This window comes from Clupea harengus, chromosome 17 (assembly GCF_900700415.2).
Source record: "Clupea harengus chromosome 17, Ch_v2.0.2, whole genome shotgun sequence".
In the NCBI taxonomy this organism is placed as follows: Eukaryota; Metazoa; Chordata; class Actinopteri; order Clupeiformes; family Clupeidae; genus Clupea; species Clupea harengus.
In genome coordinates, this window is record NC_045168.1 from 6,016,676 (window position 1) to 6,031,035 (window position 14,360).

Sequence of the window (14,360 nt, forward strand, 5' to 3'; positions counted from 1 at the left end):
ATGAACGCATATTTATTACAATGGGGAAACTATAAAATCGGAGTACAGACAACTAATGCCCAGCGTTGACGATGCAGATACAGAGCTGGAAACAGCTAAATGAGTTACGCAGTGAACTTTATCAAGCCCTGGCGTTTAGGCTGTAACCCATTATTTGCGCGCGTGTGTGAATGTGCGTGCGTTTCTCTCGCATTTTATCTTTCACCTTTGAATAATGTAACTTATAAACACATCGGCCCGGCAGAAAACAAACAAACAAACAAACAAACAAACAAACAAACAACCCAAGAGGCAACACGCATTTCTGGACCGATGAACAGACGCGATTCATGCTCAATCAACTGTTGTTGTTATTGGTAGTGGTGAAGAGGTCAAGCGGAAAGGGCTGTATCACCACTAGTTGTAATGAAAACAGCGCCACCTATTGTATCGGATATGACATGCTTTCGGCCAATGATTCGATTTATTCACTGCCATGTATATTGGGATAATAGCACTTGCCCCAAAAGATAGCATAGTCCGACTAAGCAAAGATTCGAATTATACCATCATGTAAACACACTGAATGTTATTTTTGTTGAGCTCAATATAGCCCATCACATGTCCTTTCTGGAGAATGTATTTAGGCCTAGCATGAAAAATGTCCATGCATAATGTGATACATGTTCAATTTGTTTAATTTAACACATTTGCAACTTCGGAGCCAGGTACGGCAATGAAAATTGCTGAAATGTTTCAGCAGACATTCTGACGCTTGTATTTACATCAAGGTTCACATTCAATTACTGCTGGCTGAGCATTTAATTCAAGTGTGAAAAGTTAGACAGTCCTTGAAGAGGTTTAACCTTATAAAAATAACCAGTTTATTATTTTTTGAAAGCCTGCCAGTGTATGTGTTAATTTCGAGGATACCTGAGATAGGTTAACTGCATTAACCCATGACACAGGGCTGCTCCTGCTCCCATGCTAATACAGAAATATGTTGTCAATATATGTATATGTATAGGTTATTATATGTTTAACACGTGTAAATTATGTTCAGAGTACTTGTACATAGTATATGTCATGTTATGCTATACTATGTTATGTTATGGTATGTTGTTGTGCGGTGCCTTGTCTTAAGAATTTCAGTGCCCAGTCTGACCCTGTGTTATTCTGTGCACCTGACAATAAAAAACTTGTAACTTGTAATACCCCTAATCCTAACTCTCCCAATAAAGGAAATGTGATACTTTTTACCAGATAGATAAATCATACTTCTGCAGTGGTGGTTTGTGACTGGCGCGTGTAAATGTTCCCTGCCAGAGAGGAATATGTCGCCACACCTGTATCCAAAATCCACACCTTGGCTGATTTTTGAATTTATCGCTAGAGTTTAAAACAATCTGCTCAGACGGAATAGGCCTTTTTCGCCTGGGTTTCTGCCGCCAAACTGGGGCCCGAAATGTTCTCTATCACTCTATCTTTCCTATCAAGATCTCTTTGTCTGTAAACATGCTAAATGGTTGGCCTCAGATATATTAGCATGCTAGTAGTCATTGTGAATGGACAAGCACTGTCTGTGTCAGGTATGCATATGGCTTTGCACCTTTCCCTAGCCAGAACCAGCTTCCACCAGGTAGACCACCTGATTTCCGGGAGCATAAGTCCTTCAATATACTCCTTTTACTGTTTGTTGTGTGTGGAGAGTGAGCTAATGCGTGTTTACTATGATAGGCTGCATTTAGCCGATAGGGTGGTGTGCTATATTGCTATGCATTGGTGCCCTGCCACTTTTTGGAATTAGCAGTCAGGAATCAGGATCCATGAGAGGCAAGCAGCCGGCTAACTCGTTAGAGAGGTAACGCGGAGCCCACCTGCTTCTGATGCAGAGCCACGTCTGGGGATCGGCCGCTCGGTGTGCAAACATAATGAAACATCAGGAATCAGAGGGCGCCAGAAAGGATGAGCCGCCATCACCGGCTGATTGGAGCAACGTGATCAGGTCACATGAACCACACTGTTCAACCCCAGGAGAGAGAGAGAGATGGAGAGAGATAGAGAGAGAGAGAGAGAGAATGGGCTGGTTTGAACCAGAGGTAAGGCTTATTCAGATGTTGTTCAGATCCCCCTCTCCCCTAGTGCCTTTGAGAGAGAGAGAGAGAGAGAGATATGGAGAGGGAGAGAGAGAGAGAGAGAGAGAGAGAGAGAAAATGGCCTGGTTTGAACCAGAGGTAAGGCTTATTCAGATGTTGTTCAGATCCCCCTCTCCCCTAGTGCCTTTGTGTTTTCTCTTTCTCAAGCGCTGTTGAAAGCGTTCTGGTTCTGAGTGTTATTTGATGTGCAATGAAATAACCTCGCTATGAAGAGTGATGGATTTATTTATTAATATTCTTAAATAGGCGACGATTGTAGCAAACATTGCAAAATGACATCAGTCACACAAAGTTCATGCAGTTGATGTACTGCATGAGAAGATTGGAGCTGAAATGCTGGTTCTCCTCTGTCTTTGGCCGGTGAGCAGCTATTTTAAAAACCAGCCAGTACACATCCCAGGCTAGACGTTTGTCTATAAGCTTCTGTAAGTAAAGGTGGTGGGTGTGGTCAGGATATCCAGAGGGTTCACACACACACACACACACACACACACTCACACACTCACACACTCACACACTCACACACTCACACACGCACGGCTGTTTACTGGCAGAAAGAGCAGGCAGGGAAGTTTTCAAGGTCTGAATGATTAAAACTGGAGCAAACCCTCTGTGACACATTATTACCCATGGTGCCCGGCGTGATGTAGTGCTGGCCGCAGATTGTACATATTGATTTCACGGCTCATTACACCTCCTGTTTAAGGATGCCATTGTTCCTCCTCCTCGTATCTCCCTGCTCACAAATGGCCAGTTATCATTCCATAGCTGCAATAGGTACCAGCCATCACATGGGCACCAGAATCATGTACAATAGGTACCAGCCTCACACGGGCACCAGTATAATGAAGGCACAATAGGTACCAGCCTCACACGGGCACCAGTATAATGTAAGCACAATAGGTACCAGCCTCACACGGGCACCAGTATAATGTAAGCACAATAGGTACCAGCCTCACACGGGCACCAGTATAATGTAAGCACAATAGGTACCAGCCTCACACGGGCACCAGTATAATGTAAGCACAATAGGTACCAGCCTCACACGGGCACAAGTATAATGAAGGCACAATAGGTGCCAGCCTCCCTTCAGATGGCACCAATTAATGTAAGGTATCTTACCTTGAGGGTGCAATTGATTAATATTACTAATACTCATTAATAATACTCTCCTCACTAGGGCCACCAAGACAATGTTGGTACTATTCTGACAACAGCACCAATATTGTGTTGGTTATCTTACCCGATTGGATAGGCATCAGCTACTAATCGTAGAACTGTACACTTCATACAGCAGCATTAAGGAACATTGGTCTAAAAAACATTTTTAGTTACGCAATTAAAATGCATGAAAAACCTTGCAAATAACAAAAACAGCTCAGTTGGCACTGACAAAATGGATCACAGAACTAACTAAGGCATAACCTTTGTAACAAGTGGGAACAACAGGTGTATTTAAATTAATAAACTAACCAAAACTAGTTGCCTATAAAAACATACCACAAAAAATTATAAAATTGTGCACTGTTGCTTTAATTATGGTCACACCGAGCTTTACCAACAACGAGGTTTTAAAATGAGACACACTTATGACCTGGGACTCTTAAAGAGTACGAATGATGCATGTGAAAGAATAACTCATCTCACTATAGCCAAGTGCAGGGAGGCAAGGGGGCGATGAAGGAACAGTCTCCACATCAAAAACAATGAACATCACAGAAAATCTCTCATGAATGCTTCATGGTACTGTCAGCGACTGCTTGCAGTTAGTTCACACATGTATGTTTCATGTGTTACTTACATGAACTCAAACCTGATACGTGAGATGCGGTTGTGTTTCACATGCAAGACCAGGTCCTCACTCTGCTCCGTCCAAAAATAAAACACTACAAAAGGTCAGCGAATGTTGTGCTGAAATGACACGTCGGATATATTGGTGCCTGCTTGCAGCCACTGTATTGTGCATGAAAAATTGCCGTGACAGATTTGTGTTTAAGCGTTTAACCCCCTGAAGTCAGCCGCAAAGAAAAATTTGATCAGTTTGGTCTGGAATCTGGAATCCAATCTTCCACATTATCACACCAATGCAGTCACAGTCATAGCATGAAACTTAAAGAAAAACTATATTTAGATATTTTTCGGTCCAGATTTTTACTAGGGACAAAAACAATCAAAGTCGGTCCAGTATTGAGTTAGAGCGCTAAAACTGGCAAAATGGCTATACAATGCAATCCTCCGAGGTAAGACTGCATGTCAAAGTAAACCACTTGTTTTTGCCACTGACAGGTTTGTAAATGTTATTTATAAGGGTTTGACAACATAAGAAAGGATCCCTACGCAGATACACCTTCATCTGTTTACCTCAATAACTGTGAAGAAACTGTAGAAAATATCTGTTTCTACTGTAAGCCTTTCTCTTCTTCTCTTGTTCCAGTCTCTGACGTAGCACGCCATTTTGTGCCTGTACTCGACTGGCCTACCATGTGGTGCTGGAGTCGAGTGGGCACTCAAAGGAAAGTGGCTCCCTTCCATAATCTTATCCATACGCAAGAGCATTGGAGGCAACCTTGAAGAGAACCCATCAACCTCTGTGGCTGAGCTCTGTATAAAAGAAAAACCTCTCACAGAAGATTCTACTAGAAAAAGGTTTTTGTTCCTCGACTCACCTTTACAGAGATATTTAGCTTTTAAGAAGAAACTTTCAGGCCACAAAGGGTTAATAATGTATGGCGCGTGTCTGTGTGTATGTGTGTGTCGTATGTGTTTGCGTTTATGAGTACCTGTGTGTGTGTGTGTGTGGGGGGGGGGGGTTGATTTGGTGTGTTTGCGTGCATACATGAATGAGTGCGCATGCGAATGCGTGTGTTTGCGCATGTGTGTGTGTCTGCGCATGTTTGTGTGTGTGTGTGTATGTGTGTGTCTGCGCATGTGTGTGTGTGTGTGTGTGCGTGTGTCTGCGCATGTGTGTGTGCATAAGTGATGGTTCTTCCTCTTTTACCCACTCTGCTCCAGAGCCTGAACACAGCCAGCCAAGGGCAGAGAGGAAACCAGCTACATGCATCAACCTCCAGCCTGAAAACACATGCAACTCAGCTCAAGTTTACTCACACTTTTAAATCTATTCAGGAAAGAAATCTTACAAAAGAATGCTCCCAAACTCCCATCCCAAAGCATTTATTGAAATTCCAGTCTCGAAAACTCATGCACTCCAAAAACTCATAAATGAAATACCGTAAGTGCATAACTATTAGTGCCAACATCATCTCCCAACAGAGGCCCAGTCCAGTCTCTATGTTTATCTCTTAGCATGAGTTACTGTCCTCTGCTCTGCATCTATGTGTCTCTCTCACTGAGCTCAGTGCACTATCACACACAGCAGCAGCAGGCCGGCAGGCTCTTCAGCCCGTGATTAAAAGTGAAAAGGCAAATCACTGAAAAGAATTAATGGAACGATTCCATGCTAACAGAGAGTCTCACACACACACACACACACACACACACACACACACACACACACACACACCCCGGCATGCCCCAGAAGGAGGGCGTGGTGGTTGGGGCTGGGGTTGTTTGGGGGGTGTTGGGCAGTGCGGTAGGGGGGTAATCCGATCTGCGGAGATGGAGCTGGAACATCTGCCATATTGACAAAGGCTGCTGCACGAACCCCATGCTGGGTGTGTTTACAAGCCTGCAGTGTGTCTTTTCTACGGGCGTCCTAAACGGAGCAGGGGAACCCCTACGCTACTACAGGCAGGAAGTGCATGACACAACACAAATGGGGGAATAGCTGCATGTCAGGAGCATTAGCGAGGGAGTACGGATTGGAAGAGAAATGTGAAATAAAGATGAAATTTACATCACATGCACACAAAGAAATGTAAGGGCTTTTAAAGAAGAGTAGAGTGTTTAGGGTTTTAGTGGAGGGATTTCGGACATTACAGAGACGAATGGAACAGCATGTGACTAATGGGCGAGGCTGGTAGAGGGATGCAGCAGTAGACTGCAGCTCCTCATGACACGGACCCACCCCCGAGTAGGTGTTGGGTCGCTGATGCTATGCACTGCACCTTTAAAGTCAGTCAGCAGGGCCACCATGCGAATGGTGCAGCAGCAGACAGCAGGCTGTGTGTGTGGGGAGTGTGTGTGTGTGTGTGTGTGTGTGTGTGTGTGTGTGTGTGTGTGTCTGTGTGTGTCTGTGTGTGTCTGTGTGTGTCTGTGTGTGTGTGGTGAGTGGTGAGTGGGAGCATGTGCGTGGATGTATGTGTGTGCATCTGTCTGTGTGCATCTGTGTGTGTGTGTGTGTGTGTGTGTGTGTGTGTGTGTGTTTGTGTTTACATATATGTGTTGTGGTATGTGACGTTTGAGTATGTGTGTATCCAGACCATCTGAGTACGGTCAGCAGAGATTTCCTCTGGTAGCCAGGCTTTGTGTGTGTGTGTGTGTGTGTGTGTGTGTGTGTGTGTGTGTGTGTGTGTGTGTTTGTGCAGGATTAAGCCTTGAAAGCCAGTCAATGAGACCTCTGGTTACAGGCAGTAATGATCAGTCTGTAGGCCTTCCCTCTCTATGGCCCTGACTCAGAGTGAGTGGAAGTGGTCAGATCCCATGCCAAGTAGCCTACCTGTCCATATACACCTCATCACAGATGGCCTATGTGTTTGACATACATCAGCTATTATGGTCAATATTGAGATAACGGTTATTTAACATGATTACTCATTGATTTCGGAAACATCATGCATTTATTGAAAATGTATTGCAATTAAAAAAAACTGTCTTTAGATTTCAGTGGATTTCCTTGAACTTTAAAAATAATTCTGAATAAAAAAAAAAAGATTATTTATATAACAATTAGATCCAGTCGAACAATTTAAAGTGAGACAGCAGAGTGGCAGGCAGCGATTTAATGACATTACATCTGACAGCTCTCAAGTAAGAAAAGGGAGAGATGGACAAACGAAATCGAAATAAATGAAAATGAACAATCAAAATCAAAATAAATGAAAGAAAACACAATCTGGTGTCTTCAAACTCAATTAGTCGGTAGTAGAACTGTTGTATAAAAGCAATATGACATTCCTGTTCGTGGGGTTAGTAAAGGATATCCTGTGATTACAGGTAAATTGGTTTTATCCTTTCTTGTTCATCAAAGGCTCTCTTTCTGTCATCTTTGATCGAGTTGAACTAAACATGCCACAGCCTGCGCAAGCGAGTTTGGGCTTTTGGGGGGGGGGGGGCAAAACACACCGCTGCGAAGGAAAAGGGTGCGTTGGATTTATGACACTAAGACAAAACGAGAGCACCATTGCGAAACAGAATGTGGCAAAATAATAGTTTTATCTCCATTACGTTGTTTTCATAATCGTTGGAAGCCATAATCATTACTGAAATTGAAATTCAATTAATCGCCCAGCCCCTAACGTCAGTTAACATGCACACATATTACCCAGTTAATATGCATTTACACTTTGCCAATTCACACTGGCATAAATAATCGAAGAGCTCAGGAGAAAAATATCCAAAGGCAAAGAAGTAAAAGACCAGGTGTTATGTGTGCCTTCATGAAATCATGAGGTAATAGAAGTTAACAATGCAATATATAGTAGTTGACACAAGTCTTTCAGTTATTGAGAGTATTTTTGGAATATTTAGATTCATTCATTTAAAAGGCGAATAATCTTCAACAATATGTTTGGATTTAATTTCAGGCAAAATAATTGAGTTGGTGAAATTCCCTTTTCCTCAAATGCTGACATTTAGTGGAAGTAATTACAAGCATGCACTGAGAAAGAGAGAGAGAGAGAAAGAGAAAGAGAGAGAGAGAGAAAGAAAAAGAGAGAGAGAGAGAGAGAGAGAGAGAGAGAGAGAGAGAGAGAGGCGTTTGATCCTCTCTGATCTCGGAAGTCTCAGTTCTGTTGTTTGATCTCGGTTATTGTTTTTTTTATTTGTCGACTGGAACGGTGTTAAATATCCTCAAAGACTATTTTTCTTCCATGGCACCATGATTTATACCTATTTGTTTCGCTGTGTAAACCCGCAACTGGGAAATAAAACCCTCTCCTCTGCACTGCTGCTGTAGTCACTGTGTTTACTGAGTAGCTTGGCCAGGTTATAAACCACTGCACATACATACCATAAAAGAATCACAAACACTCCAAGATTACGCAATAAAGATAATAAAGCAGAAACTACTCTCCGACATCAATATAAATCAGTTTCATTTACACTGTAATACAAACATGTTCTTGAAGTGGAGGCTTCATAAAGAGAGCTCTCACAAGAGACCCTACCAGTACACTTCATTTTGATCAAATCTCCTCTTTGTCCTCTGTGCTCAAGCCTACAAGGCTACTTGGCAACAACATGGAGGAGCTATTGAAGTTTTTATACTGAATATTAAATCTAAAATAATGTATCCTTCAGATGATGTGATGTGACTGTTCTGTACTAAAAGAGAGAGCTGTTGTTAAGTAGTGTAGCATAGCGTAGCAGCCATATGTGTGAACATGCGAGTAGCACAGAGTCTATTTCCCCCATGTCTCCCACCAGTACTTCTCAGTCGGAGCTTGAGCGCAGCCGAACAGGGTGTGTTAAACACACCGTGCCTGAGACCTGGAGGCAAAATTTCCAGCTGATACGGACAGATAGAAAATAAATCACTGCGGTGAGACAGAAAATCAAAATAGTTTGTTTGTGACAAACTGAACAAGAGACAAGAAACAATAAGAGAAAGAGGGAGAGAAAGAGAGAATAAGAAAGAGAAAGAGAGAGGGGGAGGGAGAGAGAGAGAGAGCGATGTGTGGGTGTGGTGCTTTGATACAACTGCTGATATGAGAAAAGTGAACTTTTGCAGCGTGAACTCAAAACTATCCTTGCATAAAATAACTTTTTCACTTTTTCAATAATAACCTTTTTCATGTCCTTTATTCCTTTCACCCAGCATCCCAGAGAAACTGAATATGTTTGCAAGTCAGCCTTGACATTCAAACAGCAGAACCTCAATAAACCTGACAGAGAGAGAGAAAAAGAGAGAGAGAGAGAGAGAACATTCCATCTGATTCAGAATTAATCACACACTGATCTGGACGCCCCTACAGGAGAAGCTTTATTTTAAGTATCGTGATTCATATCTCAGATTGCTGACAACTGAATATATACTCAGATACCCTCTGTTACCTACCAAGCTAGGTAATATTGTACAATTAAGACTATATAGAAAGATTAAAATAGACTCAATTAATATTTTGGGTAACATTAATTACCTTGTACCCTAAACTGGTAACTTTTATTCCTTGCAATCCAGAGACAAGGTTAAGAAAGGGATAGCAACCCATAATATTCATAGTTGATATGATTCCATTGTCTGGAGTACTAGCCTAGTGCTAGCATGTACATACATGAATCAATCAATCAATCAATTCAATCTTTTATAGCGCTTTTCTAAATACCCGAAGTCGCTTTACAGAGTCCAGAGTCCAGCAGTCATTCATACACAGTCATACCGGTGGTGGTAAGCTACCTCAGTAGCCACAGCTGCCCTGGGGCAGACTGACAGAAGCGTAACACATGTATTTGTAGCGTTCCATTATACAAAACATCACACACCTGCCAGCCAATCAGAAAGTAGTATGGCCATGGAATGCCCAAACATATAAGACATTAAAGGTATTCTATCTTTACTACATGCCCACCAATTATAGTAGAAGCCAAATTCAACTAAGACCAGTGTATGAACACTGCAGAACAGTAATATATCACACTAAATGCAACAAAGACCAGTGTATGAATACTGCATGAATTAACCTTTTCTAGGTATTTCAGGTTGTGGTATTTTGCATGAGCATGCATGCCTCAAATAAATGGTGTCATGGTGCTTTGACGTGAGCTACCTCCGGCCCGTGAATAATGCATTTCTCACCTAAACAAATATGCTGCCGCGAGTGCATGTGTGTGTGTGCATGCACAAGACGAAATCTGTGTGACAGTGACTAAAAATAGAGCCATCTTTCATACAGACATGAATCATGAAGAAAGGGACATGTCTGACGCAGCAATCCCTGTGCAAAATGTGGCTAGAATTAACAGATTTCACTGAGGAAGACAATCACAAGTCTACTCTCACCTCACAGGGTTAAAAAAAAAAAAAAAAACCTTCAAAAACAGATGTCCAAATAATGTCCTCATAATTTGTTCTTCTAGTGAATCAGCCTTAAGGTGTTGAGCTTCTTTTTTTCAGCCCTCTCTCTCTCCCTGTCTGAATCTAGGACCCGTGCGATTGTTATATTTCCCTAAGCACTGAACTGAGCCCATTTTGTTGGGGAAGCCATGACACTGACAAACGACTCCTGGCAGGTTCCATTTGGCGAACAGATATGTGAGGCTGATCATGTGCCTGGGCCATTTAAAAACTGGACAGAACACTAATGCCTCCCTTCAGAGGGGTTCCAGATGAGACCGAACGAGAGAGAGAGAGAGAGAGAGAGAGAGAGAGAGAGAGAGAGGGAGAGGGAGAGAGAGAGAGAAAAAGAAAGAGAGAGAGAAAGAGAGGGAGTGGAGACAGAGATATACATAGACAGCGAAAGGATGACATAGAAGAGGCAACAAACTCTATTAAGTCTTGACTTTCAAGCCTAGGACACTAAATAAACACTGCATTTTTTACAGGGAAAGCAGCATTAGACCACCACTGGTGGCGACAACAAACGTGTCCAACAAAAAGCCCAACAGGTGGATGTTCTGGTCAGGCTTATACGGTCTGGTCACACCTGCACCACGCTGGAGCTCTTTAGTTCCCCTGGCTTTAGTGCACTGCACAAAGGCATCCTTTCAAGCATCTGACCTTGATACCAAATACCAAACCTTAGGAGGATAACTACAAACATCAACAGACCTTTCAATTCGATTCTAACTAGATCTTAGAAACACAGTTAATCCAGGACACAGTTGACTCAAGCACGTCTTGGTTCCTTTGGGCCTCCAGTGTAATGTGTATGCTAAATAATATAAAGCCCTTTAGTATGAAAATCAACACACTGCGTATGCTAACTCTAAACCTCTAAGGATCTTATGAAGATTGCTCATGTGGGTTCGGTACGACTGTACCATCAACTTTCCGACATGGATCTCACACACACGCACGGATGAGGCACGCGGGATTGCACCGTCGGGCAAAATCACCGGATGTCCGCAAACAATCACCTGGCTTACAGCGCTGAGACATGCCATTATACATAATGATTGGGTTTGGGCCATGAGTTAATAATGTCAGCCCTTAACATGCCACGTGTAGGCATTAGCGGAGCATCTCGCTGGTGAGGGGCCAAGCCTGAGGAGCTGGCCTGCCGAGGGGATGGATGGCTGGCTGGCGAGGTTGTGCCAGACGGGGGCAATCTGTGGAGTGGCCGTCTGAAATGGATTTTTCACAGCTCCAAGTGCGCACGGAGATGAAGCCAAATGTGTCTCTACCTCAGAGAAAAAGATGAAAGGGGGGGGGGGGGGGGGCGGTGGAGGTGGAGGAGAGAAAGAGGGAAGGTGAGAGGAAGCTGGAAAGAGAGAGAAAGACACAGAGAAAGGGAGAGGCAGTGTGAGAGAGGGACACACAGAGAATGAGGAGGAGGATAGAAAGGGAATGTAAGAGAAAGAGACAGAGAAAGAGAAAGAGAGAGGAAGATAGAAAGAGAATGGGCAAGGTGGGAAGAGAGAAGGGTGACTGATGCGTCGCTCTGAAAGTATAACTCAAAACTGAAGGAGAGAGTCAAAGAAATCACTACAGAAAGAGAGAGATTGAGAGAGAGAGAGAGAGAGAAGGTGGAGAGAGAAGAACTCTGCACTTTCTGCTCAGAGGGGATTAGCATGCATTGCCACACATACAAATATACACACTCACACACTCAACGCGGCGTACAGCACTTTGAAAGGATGATCTACATGCAGAACGTTACATGAACATTTTACAGCTTTTTAACGCGGCACCGGAGCCAGGGCCTGGCGCTTTAAAGGCCTCCTTTACGACAGAGCCAGACGCACCGCTTTCTTTAGCGCACCTAATGAAACCAATTAGGGCAGAAACAGAGGTGGCGTTAAGGCACAAAAGCCTGCTCTGACAGAGCTGCAGTACGCCAGCAAACCCAGCGCTGTCATCTCACTTTCAACGCACGTCAGCGATGGCGTCCGACAGGGATTTAGAGTGGGTAGGAGGGGAGGGAGAGCCAGCGAGGCGTCTGTCATGGGGAAAATGGCTGACACGCTGTCGATAAAAAGTAACCCTGTGGTTAAGACTGAAGCCCCCGCTATCTCTGTGCCCGGCAGCAATCACAGAGGTGCATTCATTATCTGCACAGCCGGAGGAGAGAAAGTGCTGAGTCATCGGTGGACTTATCTAGCCGTCGGGCCAGAGATTAGGGAAGAGGCTGTGTCTTTTTCCCAATGCTATCCAGAAAAGAAAGAGCTGAAAAAAAAGGAAGAGGAAGCACAGTGGGAGAGAGAGAAGAAAAGACGAATGCAAAGCACAGCAGTGCAACGCAGAGTTTACTGTTGTTCCTGGCGAGGCCTGCAAGAAATGTGTACCTGTAGCTGTGTGTCATATTGACTGTGTGTGTGTTTGTGTGTGTTTGTTGTTTGTGTGTGTGTGTACTTGTGAATGTGTGTGCGCTTGTGAGCATGTGTGTGCGCTTGTGAGCATGTGTGTGCGTGTTTGTCTGTATGTGTGTTTTAGTGCCTAAACTGGTCACACTTTATGTGGATCTACAGATGCTTAGATTGTAAACAAACTATCTGTTGAAACTCTGTTAGTTATAGTGTAGTTAAGGTTAAGGTTAGGGATTGGGTTTGGTTAAGGTGATGTTCAGTGAGCAATTCGAAAAACTGAGCTTGAAATTCAACAAACCATCTAATCCAAATAAAGTGTGACCCCTAAACTAAGTATAATGCATATGTGCTTCCTCCCTAAGTACACCTTTTGTACACCTTAAAAGTGCATACTGCTGTTGCTAGCAGGTGAGGTGGCATTAGTCACACTGAACTATTGCGCTGGAACAGACCTGCTACAATTACTACATGCGAGCACAATGAACGGCCTGAAATTATGGATCTTGGTGGTAGAGTGGTTATCATCGCCGCCCTGCAGGATGAAATCCGGGTTTGATTCCCCGCTGCTGCAGGCTGCTTATGCAAGACGCTCTGGACAAAAGTGTCTACTGAATACTAAACCTTTCCCTTCAATTAACTGTGGTCTGTTCACATGAAACCTCATGTACAGTGGTGGAATGTAACGAAGTATTTTTACTTTGTTACTTTACTTAAGTAAATTTTTACGTATCTGTACTTTACTTAAGTAAAAATAATACTTTTACTCCATTACATTTTTTAGCTATTATCTATACTTTTACTCCGCTACATTTCTACAATATGTGCTGTTACTCGTTACATTTTATGAACATAGATTCGCCAAAATGTTGCCTACACAAAACTATGGATTGCGTTGCTGTTTTGGAAGTTTAAATCAATCAGGTGGCTTTATCAACTCCAATGATATCAGAGTGCGCGTTTGGCAGCAGCACTAGCGGTAGCTTTGCCTGTTATAGTTGAACATTCAGCCTGACGACTGCCTATTCAACATGGATCCAGAGTCGGCCTGAACTGAGCCCTCTGATATGAGCCACCCTTGGCCCTATTTAAAAGATATGTTCGAGTTCAAAGGCCCCAAGAATGACTCCTAGAGGTTTCAATGCGTTTCCTGTCTCCCTCAAAAAAAGGAGTTGCTAGCCTTCAATAATTCGCCCTCAAATTTAAAGTAGCATATCGAGGTAAGCAGTGATTGCTATGCTAAGTTAATGTCCCTGACTTTTGAATATTGATATATGTATTTAATTCGTTTACTGACATGATATTATAATGTTATCTAGCGAAATGCATGTTGACATACAGCAATAGCATCAAAAAAACATGATTGGACCTTCATTATATATTTAACGTAGTGGTAGGATAAAGCTGGTAGGTTAGCTATGTCAAGCTAGCGTGCCTTGTTCTGTCCAGTTTTACAATCACATTTGTTTTTCATGTTCCATGTTTCCCTTTTTTACACGTTTACAATTAAATCAAAGATTTAAAGATATCACATGGTGTCTTTATTGGTTTGGCTTAATGGTATTAACTTTGCAAATAATCCCTGGTAGATAACTTGTCATCCGCAGAATTGTAAGATATAGTGTGAACAGTATTACAGATGTA

At 42.9% G+C, this 14,360-nt stretch overlaps 1 protein-coding gene across 1 annotated transcript in view; it reads right to left on the minus strand.

Moving 5' to 3' along the window:
• ctnnd2a (catenin (cadherin-associated protein), delta 2a) overlaps positions 1–14,360 on the minus strand; it is a 308,508-nt gene that overhangs the window by 253,851 nt on the left and 40,297 nt on the right.